General features: G+C 48.7%; 1 long non-coding RNA gene across 1 annotated transcript; it reads right to left on the reverse strand.

Annotated features, from left to right (window-relative positions):
* Positions 1-2192: 2192 nt before the first annotated feature.
* Positions 2193-15548, reverse strand: LOC121043427 (uncharacterized). The gene is made up of 2 exons (XR_005796828.1): positions 15155-15548; positions 2193-2270 (listed from the first exon to the last, which is right to left on the reverse strand). It is a non-coding gene; the product is annotated as an uncharacterized LOC121043427 (long non-coding RNA).
* Positions 15549-16323: the final 775 nt, after the last annotated feature.

A 16323-nucleotide genomic window follows, 5' to 3' on the forward strand; every position in this document is an offset into this window, starting at 1 on the left:
CACCGCGTGCCCAGCAGTTCTCTAAACCCTCCACACGGATTACGTGTTTAATCCCCACAACAATGTGATGACGTAGGTTCTTTCACTTTCCCCATTTTCCAGGGTAGGAAACTGAGGTACAGCGGTTAAGGAACTTGGCCAAGCTCACAGAGCTGGTAAGTGGCAGAGCAGGGGTTGGAACCCAGGCAGCCTGGCTCCATACCCGTGGTTCTTACGCAGTTTGCTGGAAGGAATTACTTGCCACCTTCAGGCAGGAAAGGGATTACTATGTTGTATCTTACTTGACAAATGAAATACACACAGAGCTTCCCTTCAAAAGAAAAGACCCATAAAAAGGAAAAATTGTTTAAATGTATGAAAGACAACACTGGAGATTGCACTGAAAGCCTAAGTGTGCCAGACCTACACCAAGTGTCTGCTTTTTTTTTTCAGGGTGTTTGCATGCTTGAAGGGCTAGAGCAGTGTAATCACATGGTAATCTACAGGGTGGCCCACATTTTTTTACCCATTCTCAATGCGTTTGTCCTTTGCACATACCCATTTTGGCTTCATTCCCATCCCTGATGCCTTAAACCCTGGTGTTTCCACAACCATGAGTAGAATGGCTCTTTAAAAAAAAAAAAAAGAAAGAAAGAAAAAAAGGCATCTGTCTCTATCCAGGGATCTTTCTTTTTTTTTCTTTTTTTCTTTTTTTTATCAGGGATCTTTCTTCACCCAACTCTGGCACATGCCCCTCAAAATAAAGTCAGATAAACTCCATTTGAAGTAATGAAATGCCAACTATTTATTCCACAGGGAGAGGAAATAAACACAAAACAAGGAAGACATTATTTTTTGCTTAATAAAAGCTTTTACAGTTTTATTAAAGAAAAATACCTGTTTATTACTGAAATTTTAGCAAATATAGATAGTCACAAGAGAGAAGAAATCTATCCCCAAGTCCCTCCTTTAAGGAAAAAATAACCAAATTCTTCAAAATCCTTCTTTTCATCTGTGTATCCCTGTGCTTTCACAAGAAAGAGTTCCTGCTGCAGATAACGCTTTGCAATATAAATTTTCACTTGAAACATTATGAACATTTTCCTAACCATCAAACAATTTGTATAATATTTTAACGTCTGTGTAGTTTGCCATTCCATAGATATAGCCTAATTTGTTTAATCACTTTCATGTTGGGCATATAGGCGGTTTGTGTTTTTTTAATATGCGAAATGCTGTTATGAATATTTATTAGGTTGAATTGTTTGTATGCATTTCAATTATTTCTTTATTTTTTAAATTTCTTGTAATGTTTTATTTATTTTTGACAGAGAGAGAGAGACAGAGCATGAGCGGGGGAGGGTCAGAGAGAGAGGGAGACACAGAATCCGAAGCAGGTGCCAGGCTCTGAGCCGTCAGCACAGAGCCCGACGTGGGGCTCGAACTCACAGACCGCGAGATCATGACCTGAGCCGAAGTCGGACGCTCGACCGACTGAGCCACCCAGGCGCTCCTCAATTATTTCTTTATAATAAGCCACTAGTATAGAAAAAAATAAAAAACAAAAAATAAATAAAGTCGGATAAGCCAGGGGTGAACTGTCCAAATTTCTTGTTTCTTTACCGTTTCTTTATTTATTGCCTACAGCCTGTTCATGGTTGGCTGGCACAGCCAGGGCAAAGAGGGGCAGGAGCAAGAGTAGCATTAAGACCCAACTTAGTCAATGGTTCCTTCTGGAAGCACCAAGCTAATGGCTGGCAATGGCAGCACCAACACATGGCTGGATTTTTAGAGGCTTTTGAAAGCTGCTAAGCTGCTGACCCATCCCAGGCACCCGGGCTCCGATGGCTGCATTCACTGAGCATTCGCTCTGCACCCAGACGGTATCAGCTCAGCTACAAGACCTCCAAATGTGAGCTTAATGGGCAACAGACATGCACGAGGTCCTCACAACTCAGGGAACTCCAAATGGCCTAAGAAGGGACCAAACCAAACAAGGGACTGGAGGAGACAAGAGACATTCCCACAGCAGCAAGGAACAAAGAGCGTCCCCACTCTCTGTGCCAACACCCTTCACCACCAGCACCAAAAACTAGGGTGTCTCACGCCTGGAGCCAAGCTAACTGACTCAAATCTGGCCGCTTCTACATTTGCATAATGGGTTCTGACATGTGGCTACCATTTAACGGTCACCAAATAAGACACAGGGTGGAGACCTTCCCACGAAGCAATATTTATTGTCTTTGGATCGCCATTGGCTAAAACCTCCTGAAATTTCACCAAACTCGGCTCTGTAAAACAAACAAAAAGGAACACCATTATGAATTACAATCTAACCAGGATCTCGGAACCGGCCCTTCCTTCGTATTTTCTAATTTTCATATAACTATTAGAACAGCACAGAGAAAGGGTGCTCTCAGAAACCATGCCATTTTGACACCGACCTGACAAAACTCAACTATTTATTTCACTTTATTCTACTTCTTATCTCAAACATACAGTTCCTTTTCCTCTAACAAAAATATCCCTCTTTCAAACAATCTGTGATGCAAAGTAAATAGAACACGGCACCAAAACAAATTCTTTCCTGCAAAATTTATGGTTCCTCTTCTGTTACCAGTTGCACATGTGACCAGCACCCAGGACAACCATTCTGTGCACAGCACAGACTACAAGTTCTCTAGAACCGCATTCAGCCCTCAACTGTGTGCAGGAAGACAGGGTGTGCTTAATGCTGACATTAGCAGCAAATCAACTTTACTCTGTTTGTAAGGTTAAATAATTAGGAAGGAAAAGCTGACAGCATTCAACACCACAATGGGAGAAAAAAAACCCAATTCTAGGTCTCAGGGTAATGCCTCAGAAGTGGTAACATTCGCTTGGCCCCCTAGCAAAATGTGCAGCACAACATTATGGCACTCCTTAACCTGGATCGGTGTATTTTTTTAAGTTTATTTATTTATTTTGAGAGAGAGACAGAGAGGGAGCAGCGGAGGGGCAGAGAGAGAGGGAGAGAGAATCTCAAGCAGGCTCCGCACTGTCAGCACAGAGCCTGATGCAGGGCTCAAACTCACGAAACTTGAGATCATGACCTGAGCTGAAACCAAGAGGCGGACACTTATTGACTGAGCCACCCAGGTAGGTGCCCCTGGTGCATTTTATTTTTAGACCTGGGCAAATGTGTTTGCTGAATAGTCAACTCAGGGAGTAGGGCCCCTTCCTGAAGGCTCCTGGGTCCCCTCAACACAATTAACTCCTCTCAGGCTCAGAGAAAGGAGGTAGGGTTTTTTTTGGTGGGGGAGGTTGGCAGGGGGAGGGGGTTGGTGTCTCTAGATGGGTGAAGCAGGAGGTCCTGAGTCCGGACAGGCTTGTCCCTGCACATCTGTGCAGTAGGGTCAGAAGGACAAGAGTGAAACCAAGGAGGATGTTTCCTTTCCACTGAGAGGCCTCTGCTGTTCTCATAAAGACCAAGTAGCCGCCTCCCCCTGCCATCATCCCGTTCCTAAACAGAGGGTGTCCAAAGGCAGGAAAACAACACAGAGATTAGGAGGTGGTGATTTTAAACTCCCAGCAGCCTGGAAGGACAGAACTAATAGGCTTGCCTCACTTTACGCCAGGATTCCTGCAGGCCCCACTGTAAGGGGGCCACCCCATCCCCAACACACACACACACACACACACACACACACACACACACACACACACACCAGGGAAGCCTGCAGAGAGGGGTGACTGGACTTGACAGGCAAGAGGAAAGGAAGGCCTCTGATCTACCCTCCCAGGTATCAATGAAGACTGGGGTCAATTTGTACCTGGGAGAGAACAAAGCAGGAAATAAAGGGGCTGTCACTCACTCAAGTCTGAAGCTTCTCAAGTCACACTAAAGGGAGTGTCCTGTTCCCACCTTCAGAATGAGGGATTTGCTCTCGATCCTCCCCACCCCCACTTCCTGGCACTTGCCAAGGATCTCGCCCTCACTTAACCTGTTTCTCCCGTGCCTCTTTCTGGTCTCCAACGGGACTGTATTTGTATTTTTAACTAACTGTTTTTTACATAATTTTTAATGTTTATTTGTTTTTGAGAGAGGGAGAGAGACAGAGCGTGAGCAGGGGAGGGGCAGAGAGAGAGAGAGTGAGACACAGAATCTGAAGCAGATTCTAGACTCTGAGCTGTCAGCACAGAGCCCAGTGCGGGGCTTGAACTCACAGACCCTGAGATCATGACCTGAGCCGAAGTCGGACACTTAACTGACTGAGCCACCCAGGAGCCCCCACATAATTTTTAAAGTGTTATTGTTACTTATACCCGGTGGTAAGAAAAAAAGGACCTAACCAACGAAAAGAGAAGGAAGTCTTCCTCCCACCTCAGAGCCCCTAGGATCCCACTGGCTGGTCCCAGGGATGTCGCTTTCAAGATTTCTCCCACATCTCCAGAAGTCAGGCCCCACAGCTTCATGCCACTGGTGGCCCCCTTCCCCAGGCCCCAACCCCAGCAACATCCCTGGGGGTACAACTTGTGCCTGGCCTTAGGCTAGGACTCTGCAAAATGGATTCTCAACAAACGCACTCAACAAAGAGAAGAAGCTGGCGTTGAACAGATTCCAGAAGGCGAAGGGTTATAAAACCCCCTGCCTATACAAAGAAGCACAAAAAAAAAAAAACAAAAAAACAAAAAACACTGGAAGGATATAGGCTAACATACTACATGAGAGAGCTACTTAGTAGGATGATAGATGATTTGTATTTTCAAGGCTTTTCTCTGCTTTCCAAGTTCCACATAAATGAAGTATTTTTAAAATCACAAGTAAGTCACATTCACACACGCAAGCACATGCGTGTCTGTCTCCCCACCCCAGCCTGGTAGATCCATCATTTTCGGTGCATTTTGTTTTTATTCCATGTAGTACAGGAACCTCCTAACTTGCATTTCTAAAGTGCTTTACAGTTTATAAAGTACTTTCAAAACCACAAAAGTTTCCAGGACTCAATGATGCTCCTAGGACTTTCTGCTTCCTGATTACCCAGAACTCTCCGAGAAACTAAGACCCACTGACCCGTCCTCACCTTCGTCCCTCGTCCACATACCCCCACCCCCACCCCAACCAGCCACTCTGCAGGGGGCAGACCTGAAGGCCCTCTGCAAGGTGCTTCGCAGCTCCAACCGAACACGTCCACAGACATGGTGCACACAGGTAGGAGGGCGGGGAGCCTTCTCCTCACGGATGAGAACCAGCAGCATCAGTGGCTTGCTTGGCGTGACTAGCACATAGCCGCGGCTCCCCAGCCGGGAGGTGACCGAATGCTGCGTACTGGCAGAGCTCTGGCAGCGATAAGCCATCTGGCAAGGAACAGGATTCTAAAACCCAGAGATGGGCTTTGGATGGTGGTCCAACTAATTTACATCCACTCTCCCTGTTTGCACAATGTCATTCACGCATCACAGACATTTTTAGAGCAACGTACAAGCATCTATGTGTCCCTATTTCATTTAACCCCCTGAGGCATACTATCATATCTCATCTTACAAGTGAGAAATCTGGAGCTCAGAGATGAGTTCAGTCACCCAGAGCTGTTATCCGGCTAAGTCCCCCCACCCATTCTACGGCCCTCCAGGGACCACCCACACCAAGTCCCTACCCCAGAGGGTCAGGAGTACCTTTCCTTTCATGTGCACAGATGCCATTACCCAAAAAAAAGTCCCAGGCTTCTGCCCCTTTCTATATGATAGTGATGGTAAGTTCACCTGTAGGGTCAGCTGCCTGGGTTCAAATCCTGACTCTAACACGTAATAGCTCTGTGACCTTGAGCAAACTACTTAAACTGTTTCAAGCAAATTACTTACTTATGGGGTCCAAATCCCAAATCCTAAGCTCTTCCCATGCTGCCTTCTGACCCACAGTGGGTGCAGTGAGCTTGCACTGAGGCTGTCTGGTTTTTTGCGGGGGGTTGGGGTTTTTTGTTTGTTTGTTTTCTTTGCAACGGGCAGCATGTCTGCACCACGTTGGGGTGCAGGCTGACCCATCACCCCGTGGAGGAAGTCAATCAATCTCTCCAGGCCTCAGTCTCCTCATCAATACCACCTGCTCCTCTTCTTCTGTCCCCAGAGTTGCCTTGAGCATAAGAAAAGGCAAGTCGCTGCAAAGAGCATCCAGTGCTCGCCTCGTGTGTCCCAGCTTGGAATCCTTTGCACCACAAGCAGGAAGAAGCACCAAGAAGGAATCCACAGCCCACAGCCTTGCTCAAACCACGTGTGTGACATTCAGGTCAGTTCAAGCCACTCAAGACCTCCAATCCAGCCAGCCTAGCTTCCGTTGGAAGCCACAACGCAGTGGCTGCAAAAGCAAACAGACCTGTCTGCTGGTGGATCCCAGTCTGGAGAGGCACGGAGTGCGGTGGGAAGGGTGGAGCCTGCCTCCCCACAGACTAGCTGGGGGACCCTACACAAATCATCCTCCTATTATTTTTTTTTCAACGTTTTTTATTTACTTTTGGGACAGAGAGAGACAGAGCATGAACGGGGGAGGGGCAGAGAGAGAGGGAGACACAGAATCGGAAACAGGCTCCAGGCTCCGAGCCATCAGCCCAGAGCCTGACGCAGGGCTCGAACTCACAGACCGCGAGATCGTGACCTGGCTGAAGTCGGACGCTTAACCGACTGCGCCACCCAGGCGCCCCTATTTTTTAAATTTAGTTATAACCAGCTCCACCCACCAAGTATTTACGGTGGCTTAGAATAATGCAAACAACACAAAAGAATAAAATAAACAGTCAAGGGAGGCAGGCCAAGAGAAAATAAGCACCGGGGAAATAATAAAGCCAGCAGTAAGATCGGCACATAGAAAGGTATACCACCTCGTCCCTTTCTGCAGAACTGTCAAGACGGGCCACACATCAGGCTCTCGGGTGCTTAGTAACCAAAACCAAAGGGAAACATGATCAGCCACGAGATCCTCAGTGCACAGAACATGAAAACAAACCACTTGTTCTGGAGCCACTCATCTCTCCCTGCCTGATTCAGAGCCTCAGAGGAACTTCTTCACCGGCCCGTCATAAAGGGACACAACGGAAGAACAACACAGCCTTTAACACCCCCTCCTCGGACCCTAATATCTCTTCCAGCTCCTCACTGACCACCTCCTCTTGCAGTTCAAAGGCACGGGCCGAAAAGAACAATCCAGCCAAAGTGGACAAGGCCTCCTCTCCCTTAGAGTCTGGTGCTTAATCTGTAAAATGGTCCATCTGCCTGGCCAGGTTGATGTGAGGGTTCAACAGGAAAATGTGTGAGAACTCACATGCCTGACACACAGCAAGTGCCCCCCAAAGGTCAGTTCACTGCTTCTGCGAGAATGTAAATTCCCCCCACCCCGGGGCGGTGGGGGGGCAGGAGAGGAGGGGCTCTTGGTCTGAATCCGTCATGATGTATCCCAGGTACCTAGAATGGTCACTGGTACATAGTAAGTACTCAGTAAATATTTGTTGAAAGAACGAATGAATTTCCTGCAGCAGGTTCTCAAACACCCTAGTCCCGTAGGATACTTCCAAAAAGGGAGAGAAACAGGAGGTGAGACAAAAATCTGCAGTGAAAGGGTGCCTGGGTGGCTCAGTCAGCCAAGTGTCCGACTCTGAGTTTCGGCTCAGGTCACGATCTCACGGTTTCATGGGTTCAGGCCCCGCGTTGGGCTCCACCTGCTTGGGATTGTCTGTCTTCCTCTCTCTCTGCCCCTTCCCCACTCGCACTGTCTCTGTCTCTGTCTCTCTCTCTCTCTCTCTCAAAAGAAACTTTTAAAAATAATAAAATAAAATAAAAATCTGGAGTAAATAAGGTCTTTCTACTCCCTCATAAGCATACTAAAGGTTCTAAGAAGTCCTGCAAGAAAGACATCTGTTTGATTTGGTTTAGCCCACAGTTCAAATTTGCTTGACCACAAATGCCTTTTTTCTCTCAGGAGATAGACCCACAAGTGTTCTCACAACCCTAGGGGGACTCTAACTGATGCTAAGATGGAAAGGGGGACACTCCAGAGATAAGAGACTATCCCATCACAGCTGAGGAACAAAGAACATACCCACTGTCCGTGGGAACCCCCTCCACCACCACCACCTATTAACTGTGGAATACATCATTGTTTTTTGTTTTCTGTTTTTGCTTTCTTTTAATCAAACGGATCCCTCAGACCTAAACAGCCCCCTTCGTCTGGACACACGGACACTCTGGCTGCCTCTGAACATTCCAGAACCCACTTGCTCAACCTGACTTCAGCAAGACTAACCCCCAGCCTCTTGGCTCAGGGCCACCTGCATGCAGAGAAACACCCAAAAGTCAAAGCACAGTCCCAGAGACTAGGCTGGGAGGGGTCCTCGCCACCCCCAGGGAGGACGGCCCTTCCTCTGAAGAGGACTGGGTAGTGAGGGATCTGGGTGTATGTCCAAGTTAGGCCCCCAGAATCCCGGAGTCCCTGGGTGGCCACCTGCAGGGTACGTCACATGCTTCCGTGCAGCTCACTAAGCCGAGAGGCCGCCTGGCAACAGTGAGGTCCCCTCGCTGACACCCTCACCAACACTCTCACTGCCTGCCTCCCCAGGCTGGTGCCAGCACCCCGGCTCCCGGGGAGCCAGAAGGGCAGGAGGTCAGGCCATCCGAGTGACTAGCATCCCCTCCCCCACATGAACCAAGGCTCCCCTGGGCACACCGCAGGGCTTGCCAGGCAGGAAATGATTAACAAGTGTTTACTGAGCACTTCCAGGCAGCAGAGGGCTGCTCCCAGCCTCTGCCCCCCCTCACCCCACAGGTCCTGGTGCACAGGCACTCGTCTATGAAGCAGCTGTCAAGCTGACGAGTACCAAGTACTGGCTCAGGCCTCCACACCAGAACACTGACCTTGACCTCAGACCCCTGCACGCCATGGACTCCAGGCCTGCTGTCCACACCTAACGTGGGCCTCCACAGCACCAGATTCTTGGTCCTCCTAGTTCTAAGGCCTAGTCCCTGTGTCTGGAAGAAATGGCAGTGGCCCCAATGAAGTTAAAAATCACGTGTCATTCACCTTCTGCCCCGTGGGGCTCAACATCTTGAAAGCAACCTTGAAATTCTCAGCAGCCACTGTCTGCAGGGCCCTGAGTTAGATGCTGGGGAGAGGAAGACAGATGAGACCCGCGAGCCCTCTTCTCCCAAGGCCCCCTCTGGATGTGTCTCTGCCTTCCCAGCTGCCCCCCCCCCCCCCCGCCCCTGCGAGCCTTCTTCCTGCTGCCAGAAACAGCCTCCCTAAGGGCTGTATCTGCTGTTACAAGAGGCAGAGCAGTTGCCCCTCCCTTCCCCCACCCGACGGGAGGTCCTGGTGTACGGGGACCTCACCCTCCATCCCTTCCCCCCTGCTACTCAGCACAGGGCTTGGCACACAGCAGGCGGCAAGAGGAACCTGCTGAACGAACAGGGATGGCAGTCAACATTTTGGTTGGCTAGGCCTCCTGACAACGCTTCCCAGATGCCAACCTTGAAAACACCTGTGTCAGGACTGTGGTTTTTTGTTTTGTTTTGTTTTGTTTTTTTGTTTTTTGTTTTTTTTTTTTTAATTCAATTAACGCCACTTAGAGAGAGGGTGTGGATCAAAACAAGCAGAATTAGGAGGTTGTTACTGACAGAGCCTTCACAAAAGAAAAAATGAGAAGACTGGGACACTCACCCCAGGAATACCCACCCGTGCCCCCATGCGGCTCTAGCCCAGTCTAGACTCATGTGACCCCCCCCTCCCCCCACCCAAGGAGCCACCCAAATGCACAAGAAGGGAAACTGCTACACCATTCGGTCCAGCCGGCAGAGCTGATGTAAGTCTTCCCTACTGCCCTTTTCAGTGCTCTCTCCCCTTCCACAGGTATTAAAAATAGTAATAGTAATAAATTTTAAAAAACTGGAAATCAGTTCATTTACTACTTTTCCATGTGGAGGAAAGAATCCTGCGGGCTTTGCAGTCTCTCTGATCCAAATTCAAATCCTGGCGTGCGATCTCCCTGCCCGTGTGACCTTGGCAGGTCACCAGACCCCTTGGAGCGTCAGTTTCCACATCTGCAACGTGAGAAACCCCACCACAGCCTCGCCTCCAGATGGTGGCGAGGGCCGGTGAAATCAAGCCAGCAAGAGCCCCGCACGGCATCGGAGGCCAGCCCGGGCACTAACACGGGGTCCATCCCTTCCCCTTCGCCAGCGGCTCTCCAGAGCTGGGCCCAAACCAAGGCAACAAGCACAGTAGACAGAACCCCACCCCCTCCTCTGGAGCCTGACTCCACCCACCACGCCCAGCTGTGCGGCCTCGGAGGAAGTAGCTGACCTCCGTGCCTCAGTTTCCTCATCTGCAACAGGAAGGAACACTACCCCCACCTCGAGGGCTCTAATGTGCTCAGAACAGGACCTGGCACGTAGGAAGCACCCAACATGCGCACCAGCCACTTGCGCTAACCCCGTATCTGACAGTTATATTGCTCTTCATGGTTACAAAAGACTTTCCGTGCTTTATCTCCCTGGATCCTCCCACCCCCTCCTGGAGACAGGCGGGGGTGGGTGTCGGTGGGAGAACTACACCCAGCCAACAATAGAGATGGGTGTTATCTGGCCCCAACAGTGTTTTGTTTGGTTAATTTGAGTCAATATTTTTTTAAAGCAGGAAATTTAACATTAAAAACTCTTTCCAGCTTTTCTTGAAAAAAGAATCAGAAAAACCGACAACTCTGGGTTCCCGAGGGTTATACTCCCGGGTCCAACACCAGTTGCATGGACTTTGGGCAAGCTATTTAACCTCTCTGCCTGTCAGGTACCTCAATTCCTTTTTTTTTTTTTTTAAGATTCTGTTTTTAAGTAATCTCTACACCCAACATGGGGCTCGAACCCTCAACCCAGACAGAGATCACGAGTCACATGCCCCAACTGACTGAACCAGCCAGGTACCTCAGATACCTCAACTCTTCAGTAAGGATTAGAAATTGGAGATACTTCACCAGGTTGGAGTGAGGATTAAGTGGGTTTTGCAAAGCACGAAAAAAAACTGCCTGCATGGACAGTGGTGCACAACACTGAGAATACGCACAATGCCACTAAATTTTACACCCAGAGATGGCTAAGATGCTAAGTGTTATGCTGTAGCTATATTACTACAGTTAAAACAAACAAACAAACAAACAAAAAGCACACAGTGCCTAACACATTTAAAACTAATGTGCTGGGGCACCCAGATGGCTCAGTCGGTTAAGTGTCTGACTCTATTCCCGTTCAGGTCATGATCTCACAGTTCATGGAATCGAGTTCCTGCTTGGGATTCTCTCTCCCTCTCTCGCTGCCCCTCCCCCCACGCATACCCGTGCTCTCTCTCTCTCAAAATAAATGAACTTAAAAAATGTTCTAATTTTAGGGGCGCCTGGGTGGCTCAGTCGGTTGGGCATCCGACTTCAGCTCGGGTCATGATCTCACAGTTCGTGAGTTCGAGCCCCGCGTCTGGCTCTGGGCTGACAATTCAGAGCCTGGAGCCTGCTTCGGATTCTGTGTCTCCCTCTGACCCTTCCCTGCTCATGCTCTGTCTCTCTCTGTCTCAAAAATAAATAAAACATTAAAAAATTTTTAAAAATAAAAAAAAAAAAGTTCTAATTTTAAAAGGTGGGGAAGGGTAGGGGCGCCTGGGTGGCGCAGTCGGTTAAGCGTCTGACTTCAGCCAGGTCACGATCTCGCGGTCCGTGAGTTCGAGCCCCGCGTCGGGCTCTGGGCTAATGGCTCAGAGCCTGGAGCCTGTTTCCGATTCTGTGTCTCCCTCTCTCTCTGCCCCTCCCCCGTTCATGCTCTGTCTCTCTCTGTCCCAAAAATAAATAAACGTTGAAAAAAAAAATTTTTTTTTAAATAAAAAAAATAAATAAATAAAAGGTGGGGAAGGGGGCATTCCCCTTTAAACAGGGCACGTTGTCTTAGCTTGCCAGAGTCCCCACTACTCCCTACTGCCTCATTAACGCCAATCACACATGTGTGGCCCATCACATTCTGAGCCGCACCCCTGCTCTAAACCCTGTGTGTAAAAGCACTTGGAACACTCGTAAGCATTACTCCCTTCCCTAATGTCACTCCCCTTAAGATCGCCAGTCTAGAAAGTGGTAAGGCCCAAAACAGAACCCAGGCTGCCTTCTGCCTCCACGTCCAGTTCTTGTCTTACGTCAACACGATGCCAGCAGCCTTATGTACATATATTATCACCGCACAGGCTTGGCCTTGATGGGTCTCTCTCATAAAGAAGCACACACAGCCCCAAACTACAAAAGGTAACAAGACTGATCAAGCCTTATGGGTTAAATGTCTTACAGTGTGGCAACTCCCATGTGACAAGGAACACTGAAAGTCAGATGGCACCTGTGTGAATCTCTGCTGTGCTCGGTGGGTCTGGCCCCTGAACAGGCAGTAGTGACCCCCGCCTCCCTGTGCCCTGCCCACCTCCTAGAACAATGCTCCCACCCTGCTCGCCAAGCCCCACACTGTATTTAAAGACCCGATTCAAGGCCAGCTCTTCAATTCCTTCAACAAACATTTACTGAGCACCCACTGGGTACCAGGCCCTGTGACGTGGTGCCCTTGGGGAAGTTAGTCTATTTAGAGAGATTACAAAAAAAAAAAAAAAAAAAAAAACAAGAGTTACTTCACCCTAAGGGCCTGGTGACAAAAAAGGGCACGGCACACTAGAGAATCTGCAAAGAACGTGGTGTGTGTGGCGAGCCCAGAGAGTGCGTGCATCCAGAATCCAGAAGGCCGGGGGAGCTCTGATGTGCTTGAAGCAGCAGGTAACATGGTGTGGTCTGAGCACACGGCCACAGGGCACTGCCTCCACTGAGGAGGTCCAAGACGGAAGGCATGAAGCCCTGTCCCAGACATCCCATTCACCTCTCACAACAACCCAGAGGTAAGGTACCGTGCCCACATTACAAATGAGAAGCCTGAGTCGAGAAAAGTCCAGTCACTTGCCTAAGAGCACACAGCAACGACGTGGCAGAGCCCAGCCTTGGCCCAAGTCAGCCTAATTGGCCTTTCAAACATCGTACCGTAGAGCATACTCACATGGCCATGCAAAACACATTTTTGAGTTTGAAGCCTCATCCATAGTTTTGCCCAACTGGGTTTAGACTTTTGTTACTTTGTAGTCCACATCTCGAAATGTCTCATGTTATGAACATCATTTCCTATCGTTGAGCATTGTCAAGCCTCACTGACGGTAGTAGTTTAGCAATCTCCCACCTCTTAACATTTAGAGTGTTTCCGACCAATGGCTTCTTGTTTTTCTTCTAATGACCAGCCCACACAAAGTTCATCTCTCTGTGTTCTCAAGGGGGAAACTCTGCACCTCAGATATCAGCCATTGTGTGACTTATCTTGAATGACGATGAGTAAGACCGTGACTTTCAACGTTATATCAGCAAGTTTTATTATAGAAGGAAACTTACGCTTGTTCTTCCCCAACCCACCTCCCAAACACGGCCTCCCAGCTTTACCAACCATCAGGTCATTTGGTTACTGGGTTAGTTTCTCTATTTGAGGTAAATGCAATAAGTGGGAGGGGCAGGTAGGGGCCACCCAGCAGCCAACACCTCTGGGTGAGCTAAGCATGCTCCCCCTCCCCTCAAATGGCCAGAAACAGCACAGGTGCCAGAATCCAGCAGACACACATCAGAATTCAACCCCCAAAGACCAAGTCCATATCCATTAGAAACAGGTCAAAGATAGGTATGGTCCCTGAATCCCCACTGTGCTCACTATTCAAAGTTTAATGTCAGTTCAGGGTCACGGAGCCAGGAAACTGGATTCACCCTGTAACTAGCTGTGTGGTCTTAGGCAAGTGACTTACCTTCTCTGGGCCTCAGTTTCATCCTCTGCAAAGTGAAAGGTTTGGATCAAATGATCCTTAAGGCCCCTTCTGCTCTGAATGAGACCCTTGGAGTTGACCCATTTTATAAATGAACGGTGACTATACGACGTGATGCAAACTCTTAAGTGCAGCCCCAACAACAGCTGCTGCCTGGAGACAAGACACAAAGGAAGGATCTCACAAGTATGTCCCCTCAGGTCCTCATAAGTCAGGATAAAGAAGAACACATCAGATCGCTCCCCCATGGGGGGAAGGGGTAGGAGTCTGACTTACGCTAAGAAAAAAATCACCTGACTTGCATCCCATAAGCCGGGCTTCTCATAGGAAGACTAATGTGCTTGTCACACTTAAAAAAAAAAAAATTAAGTGACTGATTCATAACAACCCAGCAAAATACTGGACTCAGAACAAGAGCAAGTCATTGCAACGCAAATCCAAAGGAGAGGTTTCTGTCTTTATTTTCTAACGGACAATGACAAGCTTTTCACAAAACTCAGGCAAGCTGCAAGTCACTGATAAAGGGGACAGTCGGCCCTGCCACTTGAACAGAGACAGGCCCAGATAGGAGAGGCCACCCAAGTGACCTCTAAGACCCAGGAAAGCCTCACTGTTTTAAGGTGATGCCTGGCCAGAATGTGGGAGGGATGTGCTAAGGGAGGCTGTTGATGCTGTAGATGGGTCAACACTGGACTCTTCCAGATCACAAAGGCTGAGATTCAAATACTAGGAAAAATCAATAGTCTCTGGATTACAAGCAGCTCATTAGCCTCTGTGTAGGTGCTTTCACAGGATTCAGAATCCCCAGATGGACAGGGATGTCCTCCCAGACCAGCTGGCTACCTCCTCCTGCACCTGCCTGCACCTGCTGCACATCCCTTCTTGCCTCCCAGATCATCGGCTCTGCATTTCTAACAGGTTCTATTACAACCTCTTCCTCGCTCTCCTCTTCTCCTCCTCCCTTTTCCCCTCCCTCCCTTATTTATACCAGCCTTGCAGGAGGCAGGAGGCTAGGAGAAGAGCCCCAGGTTCCAGGAGAGGAAGGTGGTGCTCAAAGGAGACAAGATCAGCCCAAGGTCACAAAGATTGTGCCAAGAATCCAACACAGTCCGATACTGCCATATCTATGTACCAAGGCCCACCGATGCTGCCTCGGAAGCACCTCCCCTCACTCCCACAGCGCACTCACACCGGCGCACGCACACACACAGACACACACACACACACAATTCTGTCCAGCTTACTGCCAGTTCCACAGCACCGCCCGGCCTCCCCTCCCAGCGAGGCCACTGCAATCACCTGGTCTCCCAGGAGCAGACGCATGCTAACGTGCTAAGAGCTGGACAGAGCTGAGATCTCCCATTTCCTGGTTGTGCAGCTTACTTAATTTCACTGAGTCTGAGTACCCTCACCTGTAAAAAAAAGGGGGAAATAACAGACCCTGCCTTGTAAGGTTATTTGAAAGAAATGAAGCACATAACATCTGCCCCAGACTGGCCTGGTAACAGCAAATGCGTGCACGGGCCTCCCCACAGCCCACTCTGCCCACAGGCTCCAAATACACTCCCCACTTCAGAATCGTCCCACGTTGAAAACATTATGTCCACACAAAATGTGTACACAAATGTTCACGAAAACTTGACTAACGAGGCTCCTGGATGGCTCGGTCGGTTGACCATTTGACTCTTGATTTTGGCTCAGGTCATGATCTCACAGTTCGTGGGATCGAGCCCTGCATCAGGATCCACACTGACAGCATGGAGCCCGCTTGGGACCTCTCCCTCCTCTCTCTCTATCCCTCCCCAACTCATGCGTGCAAACATGTCTTGCCTCTACCTCTCTCTCTCTCAAAAATAAATAGACTTAACAAAAAAAAAAAAAGAAAAGGGAGCAGTGGGGCACCCGGGTGGCTCAGTCAGTTAAGCGCCCAATTTCAGCTCAGGTCGTGATCTCGTGGTCCGTGGGTTCGAGCCCTGAATCAGGCTCTGTACTGACAGCTCAAAACTTGGAGTCTGCTTCAGATTCTGTGTCTCCCTTTCTGCCCCTCAACTGTCCACCCCCTGATGAAAGGAGAAGTAAAACATGATGCATCCCTATGACGGAACACTATTCAGCCATAAAAAGGAATAAAGTCTTGATACACATTCTGATAAGGATGGATCTTGAAAACATCATGCCGCGTAGAATAAGCCAGATACAAGAGGTCAAATGTTGTATGATTCCACTTATATGAAAAACGCAGAAGAGGCAAATTAGAAACAGAAAGCAAATTAAGTGGTTGCCAGGAGCTGGGGGGAGGGGAGCTGGGAATGCCTGCTAATAATGGGTGGGGTTTCTTTCTGGGGGTGATGAAAATCTTCTGGAACTAGGTAACGGTGATGGCTGCATGCCTAAACAACTGAATTGTACATTTTACAAAGAATGAATTTTATAGTATGTGAATTATATCTCAATAAAGCTGTTATTTT

This window comes from Herpailurus yagouaroundi, unplaced genomic scaffold (genome assembly GCF_014898765.1).
Source record: "Herpailurus yagouaroundi ecotype Mexico unplaced genomic scaffold, PumYag 187, whole genome shotgun sequence".
Taxonomy (NCBI): domain Eukaryota; kingdom Metazoa; phylum Chordata; class Mammalia; order Carnivora; family Felidae; genus Herpailurus; species Herpailurus yagouaroundi.